The sequence below is a fragment of the Triturus cristatus genome, chromosome 3_1 (assembly GCF_964204655.1).
Source record: "Triturus cristatus chromosome 3_1, aTriCri1.1, whole genome shotgun sequence".
Classification (NCBI taxonomy): Eukaryota; Metazoa; Chordata; class Amphibia; order Caudata; family Salamandridae; genus Triturus; species Triturus cristatus.
Genome location: NC_140583.1, coordinates 837,444,247 through 837,471,221, shown reverse-complemented (window position 1 = coordinate 837,471,221; position 26,975 = coordinate 837,444,247).

Here is a 26,975-nt window from a genome sequence, read left to right as displayed (position 1 = left end):
TCTACGTCTGAGCAAAATAACAATGGATTAAACCCAGATCTGTGACTGGGGGGGGGGGGAATGTTTGACAATGTTCAACATTCCGTCCATCATCTTTTTGTGTTGCATTTTCACCCTAAGCGGGAAGGGTATGCCCAGATGTGGGCCCCGTGCTCACTACGCCACTGGAGTCAAGCTATCCTGGCTGATGAGGGCTGAAAGCCCGAAACCGGTCCTAGGATGCTTGTTTCCAGTCCAGGGAGGTCCTGGCCTGGCAGTTCGGGATGGACTGTTCCCATAGGGTGCAGGGTCAAGACTGATTTGCATATGGCTGGGTCCAAACTGGAATGGCGTGGTGAGCCAAATAACAATGGATTAAACCCAGATCTGTGACTGGGGGTGAATGTTTGACAATGTTCAACATTCCGTCCATCATCTTTTTGTGTTGCATTTTCAACCTAAGTGGGAAGGGTATGCCCAGACGTGGGTCCCGTCACCCCGTGCTCACTACGCCAATGGAGTTAAGCTATCCTAGCTGATGAGGGCTGAGAGCCCGAAACAGGTTCTAGGATGCTTGTTTCCAGTCCAGGGAGGACCTGGTCTGGCAGTTTGGGATGGACTGTTCCCATTGGGTGCAGGGTCAAGATTGATTTGCATATGGCTGGGTCCAAACTGGAATGGCGTGGTGAGCAAAATAACAATGGATTAAACCCAGATCTTTGACTGGGGGTGAATGTTTGACAATGTTCAACGTTCCGTCCATCATCTTTTTGTGGTGCATTTTCACCTTAAGTGGGAAGGGTATGCCCAGACATGAGTCCCATGGTAACTACGCCACTGGAGTAAAGCTATCCTGGCTGATGAGGGCTGAAAGCCCGAAACCGGTCCTAGGATGCTTGTTTCCACGGAGGACCTGGCCTGGCAGTTCGGGATTGACTGTTCCCATTGGGCGCAGGGTCAAGACTGATTTGCATATGGCTGGGTCCAAACTGGAAAGGCATGGTGAGCAAAATAACAATGGATTAATCCCAGATCTGTGACTGGGGGTGAATGTCTAACAATGTTCAACATTCCGTCCATCATCTTTTTGTGTTGACACAGAAATACAAAGTTTGTCTTATAATGCAAGACAGAAACTCGTACCAATAGCATAGAATATAAGATTCAAACAGTGCACAAACTCAGTTCAAAAATGCGATAAGACAAATGCATTCTAATGACATGAGCACAACAGGGACACACGTGTATTCACATGCAGCCTCTTTTATGGTTTTTAAGCATGCTTTAGTTTGGAAAATGAGCATTTATCTCGAGCACTAGTGATCAGCGCCCTGAGACCCATGTGTCACGGAAACAGACATGGAGCACACTTGTGGCAGTAGCAGTCAGAAGCCAGGGAGCTGTAAGGTGCAACACTCCATCTCCTCTGGTACAGTAAAGCCTGCAGCTCGCGTGCACATTCACTGCTCATGAAACCGTGACATATATGTGGGGTTGTGTGGATGACAAAGAGGATGTCTTGTGGGCTATGGCTAGTTAAGGGAAATTGTTTTTATAACATCCCATAGTTCCAACAATACAAGTGGCAATCCGCCGGTGCTTTAGTTTTGCATTGACAACACCATAGATGCTATGCAATGAGTTTAAAGATGCTTGTAGACGGGGGGTCGGTGCGTGCTGAACACGGCACCCTCGCTTCTACTAAGGGTGTAATGGTGCTATTTTGGTGTCGTACATATCTACTGATCTTGGCATGCAAGTAAATACATTGAAAAACACATGCATACACCTTTGAGCTCAGGAATAAGCCACATGGCAAGGCTTTTCGCACTCGAAGTAAAGTTGAAGAAATTAACGGTGCAAGTTTCCTGGACAGAGCCCCTAGCGCCTATCTGGTTCTCATCTCCGGGCGCCGACTGTGGCATGCCCGCTGCTCCTTGGCCCTTGGTGGTCTTCTCACAAGCTCTCTGTGCTCTGGTTCGAGGCGCTGCGGGTATCACTCAGAAGACTCAGTGCGGCGTGCACTTCTGCAGGGTTGGGGTCGAAGCCTATGGGTAATGCAGTGCTACAAAACATAGAGACCTACCCTTACCCATTACCACAGCGCCCCCTTCAGCCTCAGGAGGCACAGCGCTCCCTGCTCTCCCCTCCGGCTGGCCGCCGGTCACGGCTCAGGTTTCCGGGCTTCGCTGCAAGTCTATAGCTGAGACAATAGACACCCAAAGTCATGTACCTGCGCAAGAACTTCACAAAAGTTTTCACATTTTCCTGGTGAGATGCCAATGCTTGTATTCACTGCCCACCACTCTTATTTGTCCCTCCATCTGAGGTACAAGATGGCTGCCAACACTTCCTGGTTTGAAATGTTGGCAGCCAATTAGAGCCAAGCTTGTGCTCGGAGGGTTAGGCTCCGCCCAGATATCAAAACTTTTTATTTTTTGAATACCTCAGGAACTACTGAATGGATTTACACCATTTAACAAAAAGGGCTCTTTCTGAACCAAGGGCTACCTTTTTGCCAAATTTGGTGTAATTCCGTTCAGCAGTTCGGACTGTAGTCGTGTCTAAAGTTTCCTATGGAAAACATGGGGATAACACGTTTTGGGACCACCCTTTTTTCTCGGCCCCTGCTTGGAAAATCACCCCGAAACTTTCAGGATAGGAGCTGACCGGAGCGGGCCATACGTTTTGAAAATTTCGCAAAGATTCATCAACCGGCGCAAAAGTTATTGGGAAAACAAAAAACGCTTTTCCTATTGAAACTATGTCCTAACTATAACTATCTACTGGCGACCGCCAGTAGATTATATATATGTATATAGGCTCCAAGTCCACCCTAAACTGCCGAACTCAGGACGGGTGCTCTTCCTGCAGACGGGAAGGTTGAGTCATATTTAAATATAGTAGCCCCAAAAAGCAGGCACAGCACTCACGGGACTTTGGTTGGTTTTATTTCAAGCATATGCATTTTGGCAATCTGCCTTCCTCAGTGCTCGTGTACAAAAGCCATCCAACCACACTAGTTTAAATACTTTACGAATGATTTCATTGGCGGTGCTCAGATAGGTTGACAGCAACAAAGGACTGGCACAGTTCGTGCTGTGAATAACAATGTTCTGGCAGCCATACCTAAATGTATATTTCAAATGGTACAAGCTTCGTTTTTTAAAAGTATCAAGCTCTTCTAGTCTTTGATAGACAATACAGCATGTAGAAAAATGAAACTTATTTCAAAGTTCCTTCCAATAGGCTGTATGCTACCAGTCCCTTGTGAAATAACAGGCTTGGTCCCCCTGCTAGGTTTCAGGCACATTATAGTTAGAAATTAGCATTTAAAAAACCTTTGAAATTCACTGAAAAAACCATATGGTTTTCTATGAGTGAAATGTCCAACTAACTATAACATCCCTGAAACCTATGGTTTGTTCAGTGAATTTCAAAGGTTTTTTAAATGCTAATTTCTAATTATAATGTTCATTAAACCTATCTTTTTTTTCTGTGTTTTTTAATTATCATCCCATTCTCAACTTGGTGAAAACTGCAAATCTCACCACTCTTCCATCGATACCTTACGCCAACAAAATCGCCACAAACGAGAGCCACAACTAATGCTAATGAAATGCAAAGTAGGCGTTCCCTTGCAAAAAAAACACGAAAACACCACTTCCCCATATTTTCAACGACCAGCCAAATCTGCAATGTGATCCAAAAAGCAGGCGATAAGCCGAGTTAGCGGTAACAAATTAACATCAACCTTTAACTGGTGTAAGGAGGTCGACTATCTACTGTGTGAATTGGACCAAACTCACAGCGACATCTAAAGACCAACACGTGATAGACCTACTGATCATGCAGCTCCGACACCCAACAAGGCCACAACACCCAGCGCTACCACCACCAGAACCTCCCCCCGGCACCATCACCCCTGCTACCACTGAGGCAGCGCAAAACAGGACAACGGACCTTCCCAAAACGTCACGCCCCTCAGTCACACAATAGCTTAATGTTGGGAGATGTGGCAACCAGCTATATTTGAAGGAGGCAAGTCACCCATCAACAATAAAGCACACAATGCCAAGTGTAACGCTGATGTGCTGCACGGACCTCATTATGCAAAGCACAAACCTCTCCATGTGGAGATATACTATTGATACTTGTAGTGTGGTGCACAGTGGACGCAACCATGTTACCTCAGGCAGTGGGGAAGATCTCGGTCATGTAGATGTGTTGTCCCCCTGTGTGTTGAAAGCAGCCATTGCTACATATTGAGGGGGTTGGTGGTTTGGAGATTTGAGGGCCCAGGGGTGTTGGAGAAAATGATTCACTCAGCTTCATGTGTTCTTGACAGGCACTGGTGGAGTAGGAAGAGGTGGCACAGAGGGTGCAGCAGGAAGCCATGTTGTTATGGTGTATCTTGAGTAAAAGAGGGGTAGGGGTTGGCAGCAGATTCAGATGATGGCAAAGTCTGCTCCTGGGCCATCACTGTTAGTTCTTCCTGTTGTCCACCACTGTTAGCCCCATTGTCCACTTCCACCTCCTTCTTGCATGTGGTACCCATTTCTTCCACACTCTTGGGGGTTCATTATGATGGCTGGTGGACATCAGTCCGCCCGACATCATAGAGGTGCTGGGACTGCCCGCCAGATTTGCAGTGGTCCCCCCAGTCCATTTAGGATGCGCCTGGCAGCATGGCGGGTGCATCCTGGCCTTTTAGCATTGCGGACGGTGCTGCTAGCTGCAGCCCCGTTCGCAATGCCAAAATGCCATGATGTGCATTTCCATGCACAACGTGGCAGGCACCATGCGGTGCCTGCCACCTTGTGCAAGAGAATAAACCCCCATTGCACCTACACCCTCCCCCCACACTGAGGGGGCCCAGAACGGGCCCCCAAACTCAATCACTGCCAGCCGCTGCCACCATGGAAAGGCATCTCCCAGGAAAGGCATCTCCCAAGACACATCATAATATGGCGGGCAGTGCCTGCTAGGCACTACCACCATATTAGTGTCCCTTTTCGGTGCGATTGCCACTGGCTGAAAAGTGTTGGACGGACTTTGCGTCTGCTGCAATACCCACCTCCATCCTAATTTGGCGATGTGTAAAATGCTCAGTGATGGCGGAAGGACCGCCACCGCCGGCCCAGCGGTGGCGGTCCTTCCGCCATCATAATGAGCCCCTAGGTTCCAGTTTCTCTATGGATGGATGCATTATCCCTGATGTGTTAACACATGTTACACTTTTGAGTAACTTTAATACTTTACGCTATTCACAAAATCCAAGTGTAAAGTTGCTCAAAAAGTAGAAATACATGTTTCTACATGCTGATTCAGGTGGTGGAGCCAAATTTACAAATATCAGTTGCTACAGTGTAAGTCCAGCACCACACATGGCCAACAACTGGTACTGCAATCCCTCCCACAGAAACTAACGGAGACTGTGACTTAAAATAGATGAATAACATTAAATTAAATTAAGATATGTACAATGGTTAAAAATATGAATTCGTATAATCTACTATAAAACAAATCTAAAAATGAAACATATTTTCTATTTAATTATAAGATTTTAACAACCTTTTTTGAATGTATAGATTAATGTAGAATTCTTTTTCTCTAAAAATATAATTACAATAATTAATACTATACATCACTTTTAATATTTTCTCATGCATAATAAAAATTAATTCTCTTTTTTACTTTAGGTGGAAATGTATTTTTTTATTTAAATTTCAGAAAAATTTCAACTTGCTATATTGAAATTAATTAATTATTTAGTTCAAAATGAAGATAATAGTGCTATAGCATTATTGTTGTATCCTTTAACATTTAAAATAAATATATAACATTAATTTACATTAATATTTATCATAAACGTACTTTTTTAATAACCAACTTTTTTGAGATATTACGGCATGACAGCATATCACACAATGGGAAATATGAAGGAGATACATGAGTAACATTGTGGTGGGCATTGTTATGTTAGACGTACAACATCAACATTCTAATTGACGGGCCACAATAATCACACCTTTTCCCCCATATCCTCACATACTTCTGGGAGCAGCCACTCGCTTCAAATACAGGCTTTTCTTCATGGGCACACCAGTCTACCCCTGCTCGCCAGGTCCCAAATGATGGTGGCCTCTCCCACCTCATGCATGCGCCACATCACACTTAGTGAGTAAACAGGCACTCCTAAGAATGCTTGTTCTGCCCTGGGACCCCCACCTCCTCTAGTAGCCCAAACAACCCCACACTAGGGCTGAATTCCAGAAGGCTGCCCAGAACATCGGAGAGATGTTTAACCACCTCTTCCCAAAACGCTCACAGCTGCGGGCACTCCCAAGCAACATAATAGAAGTCCGCCCTCAGCATGCGTGCCCAAAGGCGTGAGCCAAAAATGCCTCAGCACGAGGTATGCTACATGCAAGTAGTTCAATCGGATCATATGGAGCCACGTTGAAACCCCCAATTTCCTAGCTGCCATGCAGGCCTCCCTCCAATCATATTCATCTAACACCCCCACCCAGGCTTCCCATTGCAGCCAAGTCCTGTCAAGGCGACCTGGAGCATGAATCACCAGTGACTGATAAATCATGGACACAACCCCTTTACCAAGTTTCCCTTGAACAAATATTCACCTCCATTGGGCTAAATTCAGGCAACGTGCCCTCCAGAAGGTCAGGGTGTGGCGTAGCTGAAGGTACCTGAAAAAGTGTGAGTTGTGTAAACAGTACCAGCTTTTCAACTCCTGAAAGGAGATAATATTCCCCCCTTGATAAACATCCCCAAGATAGGAAATGCAAGTCGATCCCAATGCAGAAAGCCCTCCAGAGCCAATACCTGGTTCAGCCACATTCCACGCCACAGGAGAGTCATCCCAGTAAGGCGGCAATACCAGCTAGTGAGGTGAACAGCAGCCCTCCAGCAGACAAGAGACACTCGTGTACAAGAAGAGAAGGTGATCAAGATACGCGTGCTCCGTATAAAAGATCAAGCATGCCATCCATTCCCAATGTATATATCTCCAATGATACAGCGAATTGTCCCACCCCCGGTGAACCAGTCATTGACTGGGACCAGGTGTGCCACCAGGTAGTATAAGCAGATATCAGAGAGATCTAGGCCTCCGTCAAAAGGAGACTTATGCAATAATGGAACGCTACTCTGTCAGCCACTGGCCCACACAAACCTGGTGATTTTCGCAGTTGAGTGAAACCATTTGCGAGGGATGAAGTATGGATAGTTGCTCAACACTTACAAGTAGCGTGGCAGGCACACCATTTTAAAAAGGCCCATGCATCCCGTGGGATTCAGTGGTAGAATGGCCCAATGATTGAAGTTGCAGTCAAGCCGCGAGTACAGACCTCAGAATTTAAGGGCCGAGTCTGCCAAGGGCAAAACCGTGGATCACTAGATTTAAACTAGTTGAACCGAGAGGGAATTCTAGGACAGAAAACCCACCCCAGAGTATCGCCCCTGACCTCCACCAGGCAAGATTCGCTCTTGTTAACCTGGAGCCCATATGCCTCTCTGTAAAGCTGAAGAAACTTAAGACACCAGGGACCGAAGCACAGTGGGTCACACAAGAGCAGATCATCTGCGTATAGCGATACTTGGTCCTCAAGACCAACCCCCACTGCCAGCTCCACACCTGAGATTCGCACTGTATAAGCCTCGCCAGGGGTTCTAAAACTAGCGCAAATAGCAAAGGGGACAGGAGGCTCACATGGTATGTACCATGTTCAATGGGAAACACCAGAGACAGAATCCCATTCACTCTGACCTGAGCAGACAGGTGTGGTAAAGGAGCCGCACCATCCAGTGGAACCCCTCCCCCAGACCACCTCAACTAAGAACCCCATCTAGGAAGCCCCATGAGACAGTATTGAAATCTATCAACAGGAGGGCTAGAGTGCCGTCAATGTCTGCCACAATGACACAGCACCACCTGGGCCTTTCTAATACAATGGTGCGTACTACGGATCGGCATGAAGCCCTCATTGATCCGAATAGCCTAAGTAGGGCATGGCTCTGCCCAGCACCTTGGCATAAATCTTGATTACAGCGTTGATCAAATGAAATAGGCCAGTAAGAGGAACACTGATCTCTAGGGAGCCCCTCTTTGTGTAGGACCACAATTGTAGCCATGTCCGGTTCCGGTGGAAAAAGCCTTGTTGCTGGGCCACTACATACAGGTTCAGAAGATGGGGGCAAAGGGCTTCCTGGAAGTGTTTATAATATTCACTGGGTACCCATCCGGCCCAGCTGTCTTGCCGGCCTGTAACCCTGATATTGCGGCACATACTCCCGCAAGCGTCAGAACCTGGTCCAATTCCTGGCCCAGGGCATCTGGTACAGTCAGCATAGGTATACTATTAAAAAGGGGATTAGCAATTTCCTGAGGTGGCAAAAAGCATCTCAAGGACAACCCCCAATAGAATTCTGGGAAGGTTGCAGCAATTGCCGGGATCTCCTCCCAGGTACAACCCAAGGGGACCTGAATCACAGGGACCACTCGGTCAGATAATTTGTGGGTCACCAACCAATAAAGTAACTTACTGGATTTGACACCTGAGTCATAGACTCTCTGTGTCGAGGCCTTCCAACACAGCCTGGCCTCCTCTAGGGGAACCTGCCACAGTTCCATATAGGCCTCAGCCAGAAGACGATGGGACCACTCACTATATCGATGCCGAAGAGCAGTCTCCTCACTGAAGATCTGGGCTTCCAAGTCAGACAGGCATGCAGCTCGGTGAGCCTCGGCCTGGCAAATCAAGCTTTTTATTCAGCCTCTAAGTGATGGCTTTCTAGCTGCCCATAGTGTCATTGCTGACTCCACTGTGCCGGTATTAAGCTCAAAATATTGACGAATTTCCTCTGCATCAAAGGCCTTACATTCAGAGGCTTCCAAATACCAGGCGCTAAACCTCCAAGCCCTGTGCAATGCTGCAGGTTGAGCTCCCCACACCAATAACAGCAGAGCATGATCTGAGATCCCATGCGGAAGTATGCGTATTGACTGAATCGAGAGCAAGTCAGTGGCCAGGAGCCACATCAGGTCTATAAGGGAATCCACCAAATGTGCAGTGGATTGATGTGTGTAAGCCTGCAGATTGGGATGCCAGGAGTGTCATGTATCTCAGGAGCCCAGTGAGTCAGCTCAGGAAGATAAGCAAGCTGACCAAGAACATTTGGAGGGATATGGCGCCGAACAGGCGTCAAGGACATGGTCCGGAAGGGCATTGAAGACTCCCCCAAATATTGTGACTCCCTGGGGGAGAGGCAGAAGAAAGTGGTGTAGAGTGATGGCTGTAGCAGGGGTGGCAGAATGTAGCAAGAGATGAAGTTATAATATTTTGCTTCTAAACGGCCTTCAAAACCCACATAACAGCCCTGCGGGTCCGTTTGTTGTGCATTAACTGCCAGGGGAAAGGTCTTGTGAAGCAGTATGGCAACCCCTCTGGAACCACGTGTGAGCCCCGAATGGTAAACCCTATCATAGCAAAAGCAGACTAAAAGGGAACACCTCATGCCCAGTATGTCCTGAAAAGGACGACCAGTGGTTTATGGTGCATAAGGTATCTCACCACTGTGGACCGTTTAATACGGTCAAGGATGCTGTTCACATTCCATGAGAGCACCATAATTTTAGGGGAAGCCATAGCACAATTGAAAGGGAGCCACCCAACCCTGAGGGAAGGTGAATCCCCAGGAGCCCACCACGCCCTGCCACTGCATGGCAGGCCCTAAAGCTCGTGTGATAGCCATTGTTAACCTAAAGCAAAGAGACAATGTTAAGACAAAATATGATATAAACAAAATTAGCCTCATTGACCCAACAAAACAACCCACTCCCAATGCCCCCCACCCCACACCTCACCCAAGGGAGCATCTGTTGCCCTAACTGAAGACCAGGAACCTCTAACTAAGGGTGAGAAGGTTACTGTGATCCATAGATGCCTGTGGAACAGAATCTGGTACCTGACAAAGATTTGCTACTTATGCAAAGGAGATACAGCTTTAGGTCCTCTACAGAGGCAGCAGGCAATACAACAGGAATGTCACTTATTGCAAACACCTGTCAGAGCCAAGGGAAGTACAGTCACTTCATTTTTCGCATGTCTGTAGATCCCCCACCCAGAACCAATCTCGATCATGGTGCGTCCACCAGCTGGGATGAGGAACTCAGGCCCTCTCCTGCAGATTTAAAAACCAGTGGAGTGGCCAACAGGTCTTCAGTCTCCCCTTGGGTGGGCAAGACCAAGTCTGGAGCCTCTGGAACAGGGTCATGACCCTCTCCACTGGCCCCACACTTGGCCAGGGTCCCCCAGGACTGGGATCGCTCGCCTGTCCTCCGGTGGTGGGGCAGCGATCCCACTAGTATCTTGGTACTTGATGGTCGGTGCTGCTCAGGTGCAGTGGTGCTGTAACAGCCGGTGGTCAGTGGCCCACTCCCAGGTCTGGTCAGGCGTATCAAAGAAAAGGGTACGCGACTGAAAGAAGACTTTAAGGTTGGCAGGGAACAGGAGCATGTAGCATAAGTCCTGAGTGCGCAACCTTTGTTTCACCTCAATCAATCAATCACAGATTTCAAAGCACACTACTCACCTATGAGGGTCTAAAGGTGCTGGGGGATGGAGGGAGTGCGAGCACTGCCTCTGGTGCTGCACCACTCTGGTATGATCTGGAAGCAAAAGTATTTTCGAGTATTCAAACCACAGTCAGGGTGGGCTCAGGCCTCCTGCAATATCGCATCCCAGTCCTCAGAGTTGAGCAGCCTAGGAATCACAGGCTACGGGCTAGCCCCAGGCAGAGATCTTGGAACCAGAGAACGGTGCGCCCACTCGATAGCAAAAAAGGGTGACAGTTTGTCGTGGGGCATCCATTCTTTGAACCAGTCCTCCAACACTACGACTTGACCCGTTTGCTCCAAGCATTCGTGCAGGCCAATGACCCTAAGATTTTTCCTCCATGCCCGATTTTCTTCATCTTCTGCCCTCTCTGTCAGGGAGTAAACCAAAGTAGACACTTTGGACATCTGGCTCTTGCTTGAGGGAGGAAAGTTCGTCTTCAGTGACTGAGACCCGGTTTTCAACTTCCGTGGTCCACCATGTTGCGCAGGTCCTACGGCAGCAAGTATAGATTAATGTGGAGGCTGTCCACCTTGGACTCTATAGCCTCTTTCAAGTCTTGTATGACCTTGAGGGCCATGATTAGGTCTGTAGCTCCCTGCTGAGTCATGCCTGCGCTCAGATCCAACAAGTTTTCTCCCAAGTTGCAGGGTGCCGTTGGGGGTTGGAGGTGACCTGGTCCATTCTGGTCTGAGCCATTGGCTGTGGTGGGACCTTTACCTGCCCCATCTCCAAATGCCCAGGACCTTGGGCCAGTCCTGCCGCAACACGGGCATCCTCCATACAGTATCCTAGTCAGCGGGAGGAGAGGACAGTGGTGCCCACCCAACACCGAGGTCGCCATGATAGTCCTGTCCAAGAGGGCTGGGCCAAGGGGGGGGAGGGTTTCCAGGGAGACCAGGAGTCGCAGGTATCCCCCAGGCAGGAAATCCATGGGAAGGCAGTAGTCCCGGCCTCCACCTGGTACACAGCTCTGCAGTGGCAAAGGAGCAGGAGAGGGAGGGCAAGGAGGAGAGCCCCAAGACACAACAAGTTCCATCATGCAGGTCCAGCCCTGGCAGTGGTCTCCAAGTATTTAGAGAACAGGCACTCTGCAGCCCACCCACACCAGATGCAAAGGCCACGATTCAGATCAGAAGCGCCCAGTCACCTCAACACAGGGCCCAATGGGGGTCACAAGGAGCAGACACAAAAGTCCTGGGGCTGTCCAATGCAGGGCACTATCACCACAACTATGTAGTCCTTGGTTGATCTGATACTTCCTCCAGCCCCCACCACATGCAGGGCCGCCTGGGCCAGCACAGAGAAGGAGAAGGTGGGGAGGGGGAAGAAGGGAGGATCCCCCTCCACCATTCAACAACTCCTTCCTCCAATACAGAGAGTCTCCTTAGTGCTGTTATGGAACCTCAGGTAAGTCCAGTGTATCTCCTCCGCAGGCGGCCCACAGAGCTCAAGGTCGCAGGGATTACATGCAGTGGTCATTACTGAGTGTCGCTATAGTGCACCCCTCGGGCCAGCTTCAATCTATACGTGCTGTAGCTGAGGGCAAGCAAGGAGCACTACAGAGAGCGACTCTGTTTCCGGACCTCAACTCGGCATTGTGGGCCCCCTGTCCCACAACACAAAACACTGCAAAAGTTCCAGGCGGTAGAGGCTAGAGTCAAAGGCAGTCCCAAGCTGGGCCCTCACTGCCTCAATGAGCCATCCTCGGCTTGTCCATTCATCCCACAAACTCTGCTGCTCGCATGACAAGGGCCGAAGCGGTAAGGAGGGAGGGGGAAGGGAGGAAGCGGGGAGTCTCATTTCTACCAACCGACAGCCCCCACCCTACCACAGGGCAGCCAGTGCAGCACCACCACAATCTTCCATGGGGCTCAGCAGTCCAGCACCAACAGCTGTAACATGGGCCTCACCCCCGATTCCGTACCCACGGCCCTCTGGAAGCACACCTTCAGTTCAGGCAGCACTCAGGAAGCCACATGCTGCACGGTGGATGAGACCTGCCTCAGGGCGTGGCACGGCATGCACAGCCCTGACGGGGCACGGTGGCAGCAGGGGTGTGCAGACAGAATATTGAGTTTAAAATATGGGGTTGCACACATATAGAGTCAGAAATATCGTGGTTCAGAAATATTGACAGCAAGAATATCATGGTCTAGTAATATCGATTATAAAATTATTGAAGTGTTTAATATCGTTTGCAAAAATATAGTTGTTAAAAATATCAATTTTTAAATTAGTATTATGTATATTAGTATATGTTTCAAAAGTATGTGATGTATGTTTTTTTGTATACGAATTATTTGTATTTTTATTATATGTGTTACGTTTTTAGTAGGTATTATTTTTTTTATTTGAATTTAGCATTTTTACTTCCGTTCAATTGATTAATTTTATTTATTAATGTTTGTTTATTTGAGATGCTATAGTGTTAAATGTGTTACGCAATTTATTATTAATTAATACATAATTTGTTGTTAATTCATTTTAATTAATTAATTGGTAATTAATTATGGTAATTGTGTAATTAATTTTAGATGTGTGATTTTGTGTTTATAGGTGTAAACAGTGGGGAATAATTTACATTTTAGTTGATGAAGTAATAATTGGTTGTTAATTATAATTAATTAATTGGTAAATATTTATGGTAAGTATGTAATTAATTTTAGGTGTGTGCTTTGGGGTTTATAGGGGTAAATGGTGTTAAGTAGTTTATTTATTTTTTATTAATAATTATTTGTAAATTAATATTAATTAAATTAATAAAAAAATGATTATGGCAATTGTATAACTCATTTTAGGTGTGTGTTGTGGTGTTTATAGGGGTAATGCGCGGGAAGTCATTTTTGTTTAATTAGTTAATATATAGTTGTTAATTAATGTTAATTATTTTATATTTATTTTGGGTAACTTTTAATTTGTGTGTGTGTTGTTTTTATGTATAAAGGGTTAAATGATGCGTATTAAATATATTTTAAATACTTTATAATTAGTTGTTAATAGTAATAGTTTTTAATTTAAAACTAAAATGTAATTGTGTTTGTATTATTTTATAGTTTAATTTAGGTGTGTGTTGTGGACATTATAGTGTTAAAGTGTGTGTAGTTAAGTCATGTTTATTATCTTTTTTTAATAATATTTTTTTAATTCATTATTAATTATGTTAATTATGGAAATACATTTAATTTCAAATGCTGAAGTGTGTTCTTGGTGTGGTGTTATAGGGTTGGAAATAAAATAAATACATTTATGTACTAATTAATGTTTTTGTTTATAAATATTTCCTAGTTTAAAAGAATGCATGTTTATAATGTATTCATTATTTAATTTGATATAGTATTTGTAGGTATTCATTATATGTTATTAATGTTAGAATATGTTTTTTATATATTACATTTTTTTTCTTCAATTTTTAAAAATATTATTTATTTTTATAATATATATGTATATTTTTAACCGTTGGAGTGTGAATAGTAATTTTTATCTCTCCGCTATCCAACACTTTCCCTACTGTTGCACTCATTGGAGTAGAAAAAGTAATTTTTACCCCTCCTCTATCCAACACTTTCCCTACTGTTGCATTTACTGGATTGGGACTAGTACATTTTACCCCTCCGCTATCCAACACTTTCCTTACTGTTGCACTCACAGGAGTGGGAATAGTACATTTTACCCCTCCACTATCCAACACTTTCTCTACTGTTGCACTCACTGGAGTTGGAATAGCAATTTTTACCCCACCGCTATCCAACACTTTTTCTACTGTTGCACTCACTGGAGTGGAAATAGTAATTTTTACCCCTCCGCTATCCAACACTTTTTCTACTGTTGCCCTCACTGGAGTGCGAATACATTTTTTTACCCTTCAACTATCCAACACTTTCCCTATTGTTGCACTTACTGGAGTGGGAATACTAAATTTTACCCCTCCGCTATCCAACACTTTCCCTACCGTTGCACTCACTGGAGTTGGAATAGTAATTTTTACCCCACCGCTATCCAACACTTTCCCTACTTTTGCACTCACTGGAGTGGAAATAGTAATTTGTACCCCTCCGCTATAAAATACTTTCCCTACTGTTGCCCTCACTGGAGTGCGAATACATTTTTTTACCCTTCAACTATCCAATACTTTCCCTATTGTTGCACTTACTGGAGTGGGAATAGTATTTTTTGCCCCTCTGCTATCTAACACTTTGGTGCCGATCACGATCCGGTAAAAAAATGGCCCGTACGACTCGTATCCGGTCTTTTTACCGTACAAACTGCCAATTACGATTCGCATGGGAAAAAGACCATACGAATCGCATTGGGAATAAGTCCCCACACGTCCTCGGGTCGGAAAAAGTGTCCGACACATCCCCGGACGATTTACCGTACAAATGTGAAAAGTGAAGTCCGAGCGCGCAAGTACGATCCGTCACGTGCGTCCGATGTCACAACCGTATGGAAAAAACACAGTCCGCACCGAACTCCCATAGCAACCATGCCGACATGTGCCCGCATACGCGCCCAACACCCCCCCAGTCCCCGTACGTTCGAGTCCTACCCCCACCCGTGTATGTACACCCGTGTACGTTCGAGTCGTACCCCCGTGTATGTATGGTGCGTACCCCCCATGTACGTACGAGTCGTACCCCCCGTGTATGTATGGAGCGTACCCCCCGTGTACGTACGAGTTGTACCCCCCAGTGTATGTACGGTGTGTACCCCCAGCACGTACATACACTGGGGGTACGCACCGTACATACACTGGGGGGTACGCACCGTACATACACGGGGGGTACGCACCGTACATACACTGGGGGGTATGCACCGTACATACACTGGGGGGTACGCACCGTACATACACTGGGGGTACGCACCGTACATACACTGGGGGGTACACACCGTACATACACTGGGGGTACGCACCGTACATACACTGGGGGTACGCACCGTACATACACTTGGGGGTACGCACCGTACATACACTGGGGGGTACGCACCGTACATACACTGGGGGTATGACTCGTACGTACACTGGGGGGTACGCACCGTACATACACTGGGGGGATACGCACCGTACATACACTGGGGGTACGACTCGTACGTACACCGGGGTACGACTCGTACGTACACGGGGTGTTCGGCGCGTACATACGGGGGCTGGGGGGGTGTTCGGCGCGTACTCACGGGGGCTGGGGGGGTACGGCGCGTACCGGGCCCCCGATTCCACTCGCATCGCGGCGTACTTCGCTTTTCCAGCACTTTTTGGGTTCCGTAAAAATATTGCCGTCCGGACCGCTGTCGGTTCGAATCGTACTTCCTGGTTCGTGAAACGCTGCCTGCAAGCGTCCCGACGTCACTTCGGCGCTTTCCCCGGATCACATTTGTATGTATCTGTTCGTCGGTCGGTGTTTTGTACGACTCGTACGGAAATGGTGCTTCCGTGCGAATCGTACTTGCATGTTTGTACAGTTTTACGACCGGGTACGAGTCGGACGGAAAAAAACCTCCGTCCGACGGTTCGTACCCGGTTTTTACAGGATCGTAATTGGCACCTTTCCCTACTGTTGCTCTCACTTGAATGGGAATAGTCATTTTTACCCCTCCGCAACCCAACACTTACCCTACTGTTGCAATTACTGGAGTTGGAATAGTAATTTTTACCCCTCCGCTATGAAACACTTTCCCTACTGTCCCACTCACTCTAGTGGGAATAGTAATTTTTACCCCTCTGCTATCCAGACATTTCCCTTCTGCTGCATTCACTGGAGTGAAAATAGTTATTTTTACCACTCAGCTATCCAACACTTTCCCTACTGTTGCACTGACTGTATATGTAAGTTTAAATATTTTTTAATAGTTTAATGTTTTAATTTATTATAGATTTTTGTTTTTTTATATTTTAAATCATTGAAATATATTTTAATTTTTTATATAATTTTAAACTTTTAACATAAATTACAAATAATAGTTTAATAATTGTTTTAAAGTAAATATATATGTATAAATAATTATGTTTGTGTGTTTATCTTTTCATTAAGTTTATTTGTTATATTTTATTTAAACTATTTTATTTTGTTAAAATTAAATTTAATATTTAATAGATTTAATATAGATTATTTTATTTCATATTTATTTAAAAGTCGATATTTTATACATCTATATTTTTTACATTGTTATTTTTTAGTCAATATTTGTTACTCGATATTTTTTACATTGATATTTATTACATCATTGTGTCACTGATCCGTCAGCAGGATGCGAGGGGGAAGCCGCTGCCCTTGGGTCTTGGCCCTACTCACCTGTCAGTCACGTCACGTCGAGGATCTCGCTGCCTCTAGGCCCATGGAGCCAGTGCCATGCATATTCCTTGGCCCGCGCACGTCACCACTGGCTCATGACTCCCCAACAGATCTCCAGGGCTACCTGGCAGGCAGCGTCCCAGTACAGGTTGAAAGAGGGCACAGATGACAGCCCAGCCTCGCAGGCAGTGTCTGGCCCTCCACATCGTCGTTGCCAGGTAAGATGCATATGGATCTTTTCCAGAAAGCAGGAGCTCTGTTAAAACGTGACCGCCATCTTTGCCACCCGGCCACACCCCCATCATAAACATATTTTTATATGTAGTAAACATTTTCAATTAGTTTCGAAAATAAACAGTTGTATTATGTTAATGTACATATCCATTGTGCCAACATTAAATTACTTTTACATCACTTTTATTATTTGTTACATTACAAATAATAAAGAATGAAAGCTTCAATCTATTAGTTTGGCAGGGCACCAGATGAAACAGGAAACAAGGACAGTTTATGAAGACAGTAAACTTAAGATATGACTGAATAACACTTTCAAAACATATACACAATTTTATCAATACATATATATTAGATTTACATGCCTTTTGCTTCACAAATGCTTCCATTTGTGCAGTGGTGTTATCTCGGGATACTGTGAATGTTGCTGGGAAGATACTAGGCCTTTGGGGTGAACTTCGCTCCGTTTGTGAAGTTTGCAGAGTTTTCTGCACTCCGCGGAGCTCGCGAAGTGCGGAAAACTCAACGGAGCTTGCGAAGTGCAGAAAACTCCGCTTTGCGATGTGCAGCGGAGTTTTTCCCCACTTGCGATCAGGAACGGTAAGTTTGTGATCGCACGGTAATTTCGCGTGTGCGAGATGCCGCTCGGGTAGAGTTTCTTCCCAAGTGGCAGGAATACCAGCACAAACTGCAGTTTGCACTGCACTCCACCACTCGCGGAGAATTGCGGAGTTTTTTTGTAACTTCGCGAAGTTCCGCGTAGCAAAACTCCGCGAACTACGCCCAGGCCTAGATACCTCCAGCACATTGTGTGCTTCAGATCTGCCTTGTGTCGAGGATCCTCAAAGAGCCTGTTGCAGTTCTTCCTTCTGTGGGTGTGGATCGGGGTAGAGCTGAGCACCACCACAGGACCCCTCACAAATAATTTAAAAATCTTCATCAGTAAACCTGGGCGACTCTTTTCTTGCCCGTAGGCCATTTTGAACAGATCGATGGTCAAACTAGTATGTGGATGGTTTTGGAGTAAAAAGATGGAACAGAATGGGCTCAGAAAATCGCGAAATTCCTGTTTTTGTACGTCATTTTCTCTTTTTAGTGGCAGACAGAGATCTCTTTCCCAAGAGCAGACGGTTCTGTCTCACACAAAGAGGTCTCCACACACACCAAGGTCTCCATCAAGGGTTCAGAGTTCTCCATGAACACAGAGGAGGAAATTACATGTTAAAGGGACATGATTTTTATCATGGTTAACAACATTTAAAGGGTAAAACAAACATACTTGTATAAATATGTGAACGATTTTACTTATGTGAAAATATGCAAATGTGAACAGTACTAAACCCGGACGGAGCTGGTGTAGTTGCACTTTGCGGAGCTCCACGGAGTTGGCCAAAACTAAGCTCGGGCAGAGCTGGCATAGTTGCACTACACGGAGCTCCACAGGGTTGGGCAAAAACTCCGTGGAGTTCCACTCCGCGCCTTCACCCCCCCTAATAAATAAATATTTTTTTAAAAATCAGATAAAAAACACACTTACCTCTATCGTGGCGTCTCCGGGCTGCCCTCCTCCTCCTCGCCATGGTTTTTTCTGCAAACTGAATCCCCTCAGTCAGATGGACGTCTAGTAGGACTGCACTCGCATGTGCAGTCCTACCACAACGTACATCTGACGTAGGGGTTTCTGCAGAAGAGACCACTGCGCCGAAGAGGAGGGCAGCCCAGAGACGCCATGAGAAAGGTAAGTGTGGTTTTTTATCTTATTTATTAAAAAAATATATATATTTATGGGGCGATGTGGTGGCAAGGAGCTTACTGTGGGGCCCGGAGCTGAACTCTGCTCCGCTCCAGAGTTGAAGTTTTGCATAAACTCCACGTTCTCAGCTAAACGTGGAGTCTGCAAAAATCTGCACACATTTAGCAAAAACTCAATGGAGCTCCGCTCTGCGCCTCCACCCCCAATAAATAAAAAAATAAATAAAAAAATGGATAAAAAATAGACTTATCTCTATTGCCGCGTCTCCGGGCTGCCCTCCTCCTCCTCGCCGTGGTCTCTTCTGTAAACCAAAACCCCTACATCAGACGTATGTCTTGTAGGACTGCGCACGCATGTGCAGTCCTACCACGGCGTACATCTGATATAGGGGTTTCTGCAGGAGAGACCACGGTGAGGAGGAGGAGGGCAGCCCAGAGATACCACAATAAAGGCAAGTGTGCGCTCTTTTTATCTTCTTTTTAAAAATATTTATTGGGGGGGTTGAAGCGGGGAGCTTACTGTTCGGCCCGGGGCTGAACTCCACTCCACTGCGTAGTTGGGATTTTGCATATACTCCATGTTCTCAGTGGAACATGAAGTATGCAAAAATCCTCAATCTCCGCCAGCGGAGCGGGGTTCTCTTCCCACATTGAACCAGTATTGACTTAGAATGGTATTTGTGGATGTTGTAATAATCCACTAATCATCATTCATTTGGCACAAATCTGTTGAACCACATTAATGCAACAAACAAACTATCAGTCCTGATAAAAAATGAGGCTGGTCGATCACACACTTGCACATTCTTACTTCAGTTCTGCACCAACCAAAGAGCCTGCTTCTGTTCTGTGCAACTCAGGAACCTTGATGTAGCTGTTGATGAAGGGTTATGTCTCTACAGGTTAAGAGGCTGAGCAAGATCTTTAAACAAGCATTGGCACAGTCAATTGGTCTCGCCTTTGGGACCTTATAAGTGTTTAGTCATGCAACAGTTGATGTTGTTGCACCAAGGATATTGTGCTGCATAACTAAATACTTAAAAGGTCCCAAAAGCGAGACCTATTGGCTATGCCAATGCTTGTTTCCAGTTTTAACTGCTCGGAAAACCATGGGAAACAACTTTGCAGTGGTGCAAAGTGTATTACAGAAAAGGTCGCATAAGCAACTGCAAGGTCTTTTCTAAAACAAACTTGCCACAGGAGCCTAACAGCGGCATAAACTATCTCTGCACTCCCGGGGCAATGTTCCTACAACTGGTACATACCACGAGGCAACACCTACTAAATTCACATTGCAGCTTTAAGACAAAAACATAGGATATAAATTAGCACAAGTAAGAATGCTCTTCAGGCCACATCAAAGCCACAGACCACCATGCGGCAGCGCACTCACCTCTTGACATCAGTGCCACGCCAGTCTTGTCACATTAAGAGTGGATGGAAGATTCACACAGGTGGCCGAGGAGCCACGCGCCTGACTCATACACAGGAGGAGCAACACAATGTGCAATTAGATGACGGAGCACTTCAACATTCCAGGAACAGGAAGAAAATGTGCCGGAGCGACCAAGGTGAAAGTATGCAATTCATACAGTTACAGTTTATTGCTACGATAATGCATCCCACATTGTAAGAGACGATCCTATGACTGAATACGACAATTTGCTTAAAATAAAAGAGGCATTGATGTGAGAATAGCTGTTATGCGGCCAGACGTGTTAGTACGTTTCCACTACATTAGTACTACTTTCCGAATGCGGGCGGGTACGTGCCTAGTACCAACAAGAGGAAGATCAAAGGCAAGGTAGAGAGAAAACAAGCAGCAGCTAAACACGCAAGAGGTGCATGCTGCGCGCACTGCACTAATTAACAAGCAGCAGCTGTTTTCGGGAGTGGTGCGTGTGTGCGCAGTCTTCACTTTTCAAGCACAGCACTTGTGCTTGTGGCGTGCCACTGCTCGCTCCCGCAAGGTGGATGCCGCCACAAGCACAAATGTTTGCTTGAAAATGAGCAGAGTGACGGCTAACGGGCCTCCTATGCAGCATATGTGAGACCTAAAAATGGCCCCTGAACAATACCAGAAAAACTGTCACCTATGAAGTCACCACCAGCAGGTTGAACTATGGGAATCTATTTATGCTGGAAACACTAAACATCTCACCAGAGGCTACAAAATGCAGCATCCAGACTGATCCTCAACATTCCACACACAACACGTATCACACCACAACTGAGGGAGCTCTACTGCTCTCTCTAGACAAGCACACATTATTCAAACCCATTGAAAACACTAACAACACAGGCCCAGCCCACCTTAACAGCTGCATCTCTTTCCATCAACCATCAAGTCACCTTTGCTCAGCCGGACTCCTACTCTCACACATGTCAAGCATACACAGAATCTGAGGATGTGCCTTCTCATACATTGCTTCTAAGGCATGAAATACATTCCCCTCCAAATCAGAGCCTCTTTTTCACTTACTAAGTACCATAAGAAGCAGAAGACATGGTTCTTCAAATGAATCCACCCTCAAGGCTAGACCCAACACCTGAACAGCACCAGGATACCCTCAAGAGTGATAGGGCACTCTACAAACAAACATAACATAACATACGTGATGTATACGCATGTGAAGCAGTCCCTAGCATAGCCAACAGCTGCAATTGATGGAGAGCCAGTAATTTATTTTGCGGAAATTGAGTTCCCTGTGGCATGGTAGTTGGAGTGTCATGTGTGAGAAATTAGTGGCACTTACTACCAAAGGAAAGTGAACAATGACATAGAATTCACTCAATAATACCCATAGTCTTTCTGATATTGACTGTGGCATGGCGACAAACTAGTGTACCCGGATGGTGATGCACCTTAGTTCATGTCACAAGCAGCAAGATTAGCCTGCCTATAAAATGCCCACAGCATGTCCAGTTACTATCTGCAAAGACCCAGTAGCCATGAAATTGAATGAAAACAGTATTGTGACAAGGGCATGGGGTATTTAACCAAAATACTGAGTTGGAAATATCATCTTACAAGAAAGAATATCTTAACATTTATATTGTGACAACCAAAATATTGTCAAAAAGAGTATCATAGTTAAAAATATTGCATTTTTTTGTTGTTCTTAACATTGTTGTTGAAAATATTGTTGGTTTGAATTTAGGGGCCGATAACATTGTCATGCAGAAAGCCTCCGACCACAGTCGGATTCCCCTAGACAGTGTCGGAACCTATCAGCCCGACTCGGTCGGAAACAATTCCGCCAATCCGAATCGGTTCCGACCTGCACTCAGAGAATCCGAGTCAGTCCGAGTCGATTGGTAAAGCTCTACAGACAGGGTTTCTGACCCACCAATTACAATGTGGGAATCTGACAGCCTTTCTGAGTCTGACTGCCCGACACGAAAACGCTGTCGGAAACTGACATTGGGGGCCCCTAGCATGTCCCCCCTATTAATTGTTTTTTTCGATGTATTGTTGTATTGTGTTGTGGTATTAGTCTAAGTGATTTTTTTTTTAGTGACAAGATGTAGTGCTTATAGGGGGAAGGGAGTGTTAATTATTGTACATATAAATCTTAGTATACTATTTTATAACATATTTTACAGTTGGATATAAATGACAAGGTATGTTGTGTTTGTATATGTTTAATTAATTGCAATTATTACCTATATATTTTAAATAGAAATAAAACAAAAAATGTATTTATTCAACAAAAATAATTCATTTATATTTCAATTTCTTTAAAGCAGCTATAGCTTGTATAGCCCCTTTAAAGTGAAATATTTTCTGCAATGCTAGGTTGGTGTGGGACTGGTCAATAAAATCCCTCAATGTCCAACACTTTCACCAATATACCTTAGATTGGAATTGGAATAGTACATTTGCCCTTTAAATATCTACGGTTTTCGTTTTGAGTGGGAATAGTAAATCTGTCCCTTTTAAAGTCCAACATCTTTCCCCATGCAGCATGAATTGGAATGGAAAAAGTATAATTATCCCCTCAATGTCCATCACAACTCTTTTCTCAGTGTAGCTTAGACTGGAGTTTAAATAGTAAATGTAACCTTTTGATTGGCCAGCACTTTCCTTAGTGTAGCATACAGGGGTATAAAAATGGTTCATTTACATATTTTAAGGTCCAGCACTTTCCCCCAATGTAGCTTAGATTGGAGTGGGAAAAGTAAATGCCCATATCTTCCCTAATGAAGCTTAGAAGTGAGAATAGTACATTTAATCTCTTCAGTATCAATGCTTTCCCCTATATACCTTAGATTGATCTCTAAATAGCAAATGAAACCCTATTAATATCCAACACCTTTCCTAATGTAGCTTAGATTGCAATGGGATTAGTATATATATCGCCTTCAGTTTCCTACATCTTCCCCAACGTAGCTTAGATTAGAGTGGGAATTGTAAATGTAAACACTTCACTGTTCAGCACTTTCCCCCAATGTAGCCTAGATTGAAGTGGAAACAGTAAAGTACACCCCTTCAGTGTCCAATGCCCTCCTCTATGTTCCACAGATTGGAGTGAAAATAGTAAATTTAATCTATTCAATGGCCAACATGTTCCCCAATGTAATTTATACTAGAGTGGAATAGTAAATCTATACCTTTTAAAATTCTACACCTTCTCCATTTGGGTTAAATTGGAGTGGGAGTACTAAATCTTACCCCTTTAATGTTCAATATATTCCCCAATGTACCTTTGATCATAGTGAGAATAGTACATTCATCCCCTTCAATGTCCAAATCCTTTCACTATGTAGCTAACATTGCAGTGGGAATAGTAAATAAAACCTCTACAAGTTTATAGGTTTCACTATGTATAGTGTAGTGTTGTTGCATTGTTAGAAGTAACATTAGTTTTAATTTCAGTTTTTTACATACACTTAACATATTAATTTTTTCTTTATTTTCACACACTATTGCACAGACATTGTAATTAAAATACATGATTGCAGTTATATTTTTGTAACATGGTTATATTTTTTTAACAAAGCATTTCACATTTAAATTTTACATTTCACCATATGATAATTTTTTACATATTTTTAAACTAAATTTTATTGACAAACACATTTTAATTTTACTTGAACAGGTTTGCATATCTTTAGAAAATATAGGAGTGTTTAATATATACATATATGTAGTACAAATTAAATATATCCTTTTCCAGTAATTTTCCATGTATTCTTTTAAGGATATTCCATTTATATTATGTGCAATTTATTTTTCAACCTTTTTTCAACATAAGTTTTTTATACATGTAATTATATTTGCACTTTATTTTTATTCCCTTTTTTTGTATGGTTATGTAGTCTTTTTTTAACTTTTTCATTTAATGGCACTTTTTGTATATCTACCTTCCTTCTTTTAGCCTTTTTACCTTTTTTTCTGATTGCAGATTCTGTTGATCGCATTTTCCCTGCTGCTGCTCCTCGAATCAGGGAAGAGCACTTTTAAACTACAGTTTGAGTATTTGGTGGCTGGTGGGATGTGTTTAGGGTTAGTATTAGGTTAGTTAGAGTAGGTCAGTGTTTGGTTCTGTGAGGGGGACGATTTCAATGCAGTCGGAAACGGCTCCGACCCCATCGAAATGTCCCGTTCGGATTCTTTTCCGTCCGACCAATTATTATTATTTTTTTTTTTATTTTTTTTTTAAAATTTTTATTGAACAATAATTCGGTTACAAGCACGGGCCTACAACCACCAGGGCCGGCCGCTAGGTACAGAATGAAATATACATTTATCATGGCTGCAGTCAAGTCCCGGGGCGCAGCCCCGTAGTGGCTCCGGATAGTTCTAAAGGAACAGGAGACTTAAGTCCAACAGACACAAAAACTAAAAGAAAAACAAAAGGCGAGGCATAAGGGCAAACAGTGCGGGTCAGGCTTCCTCCGGGGAACTCCAGTGCAGACCATCAAGCAGCCGGCAAAAGGAAGGAGTACCGGGAGGCTGGGGACGGGGGGGGGGGTCAAGGGAGATGAACGTCCATATGTAGTTATTCCAAAAGGTGCCAGGAACCATCAGGGGTCAGGGGGACATGGCGATATCGGTGTCCACCAGGGGGGGCGTACAGATACCCCCGCGATACGCATTCCATTGCCCCCAGATTCTACCCCATGCCCCCGGCTTACCACGGGCCACATACACAGTCTTCTCCCTGAACATACACCAGTCCATATTCTCCTTCCATACTGACACGGTGGGCGGCCGTTGGGCGCCCCAAAGCTGCGCTATATCTCTCTTGGCAATCATGTTCCCCAGGGCCGCCCACCGAGTCTGAGCCGCGCTGTAATCATTGGGCTCCCACACATTCAGGACACAGCGACGCACCTCCGGCAGCAGCACAACCCCAGTGACCTGTCCCATAACCATATGGACCCGGCGCCAGTAGTCCGCCACCTCGCGGCACTCCCACAGGATATGGAGAAAGGTGGCGCTGAGCCCACAACCCCGCTTACAGAGCCCGTCGTCGGAAAATCCCATCGAGACCAAGCGAGGACCCGTCACATACACCCGGTGAAGAATCTTGAGCTGTACCAACCGGAGACGGGCTGGAATGGCGACCTCCTTGGGGGACGACAGTGCAGACTGCCAGTCCTCGTCGTCCAATTCCACCCCGTCCCCCGTCCAAGCCTCCCGGAGGCGCACAAAGAGGTCAGCCCGATGATTAATCAGTTTTTTATAAGTTAAAGAAATAGTACTGTCAGGGACATGTCCGTCAAGTATGCGGTCCTCGAGGGGCGAGGAAACCGGGATCTTGGTCCCCTCCCCAAAGACCGAGAGCAGGGCGTGTCGAACCTGGGCATAGCGGAAGAACTCCCTGTCCGTAAGCTCGTATTCGGCCTGGAGCACCGCGAAAGTCTTAACCGTGCCCTTATGCCACAGGTCTCCCACTTTGCTGATACCAATCGTATCCCACTGGTCAAACCCCTTCGTAGTCCAGAGGCTGCCCAGGCGGTCGGAGGCAAACAAAGGAGTAGCACATGTTAGTCGCTCACTCCAGCCCGTGGCCGCAGTGGCAGCCCTCCAGGTCCGCACCGCAATCTTAGTAGGACCCGTAAGGGTCCGGCCAGCCGAGCGGGAGTAAAGTGCCCTGTTATAGTTCCCGCCGGGAAGCAGGAACTTGTCCATCTCATACGCCGGATTCAAGCCAGGCGCATACGTGGCATGGTTAATGGCCGCTAGCTGCGAGGCCCAATAGTACCTGCGAATGTCAGGAAGCGCGATGCCCCCGTCGTACCAGGGGAGAGTAAGCTTAGCAAGAGCAATACGCGCCCGCCCGTCCCACACCAGTCTCCTCTGCAGGCTCTCCACCTCCCGAAAGTAGGCCACTGGGATAACGTCGAAGGAGTTCTGGAGTGCATAGAGGAACCTGGGAAGGGACATCATTTTGAACAGCGCGGCCCGACCCAGCGGGGACAGGGGCAGCCTGCACCACCGGGCCGTGTCCTCTCGCAATCGCCGGAGTGGACGCAGGAGATTCTGCTCATAGCGAGCCACCGGGTCCAGCGAAACGTATATCCCCAGGTACTTAAAGCCGCTCAGAGATATTTGGATCGGAAGCCGAGGCGGCAGGAGAGGAGGACCACCAGAGATAGGATAGACGCAGGATTTAGACCAATTGATCGTGAGACCCGAATTGTTCCCAAAGGAAGTCAGAACGTCAAAGAGGACGTTGAGCGACTGCCGCGGTGAGGTGAGATACAGGAGAATATCGTCCGCATAAAGCGAGACCCGATCTTCGAAGCCCGGGGCCCACCGGATCCCTCTAAGCGAGGGCTCCCAGCGGAGCCAAGCAGCGAGTGGCTCCAGGGCGAGAGCAAAGAGCAAAGGGGACAACGGGCACCCCTGCCTCGTGCCCCTGCCGAGGGCAAAGGGCCGAGAGACCCGCCCATTCACCACCACCTGAGCCATGGATCCCGTGTAAAGAAGCTTCACCCAGCCAATAAATCCTTCCCCAAAGCCAAATTTAGCCAAGACAGCCCAGAGGAATGGCCACTCGATGGTGTCAAAAGCCATCGTGGCATCCAAAGAAACCAGCACGGCCGGTTCGGAGAGGAGCTCCGCCCTGGC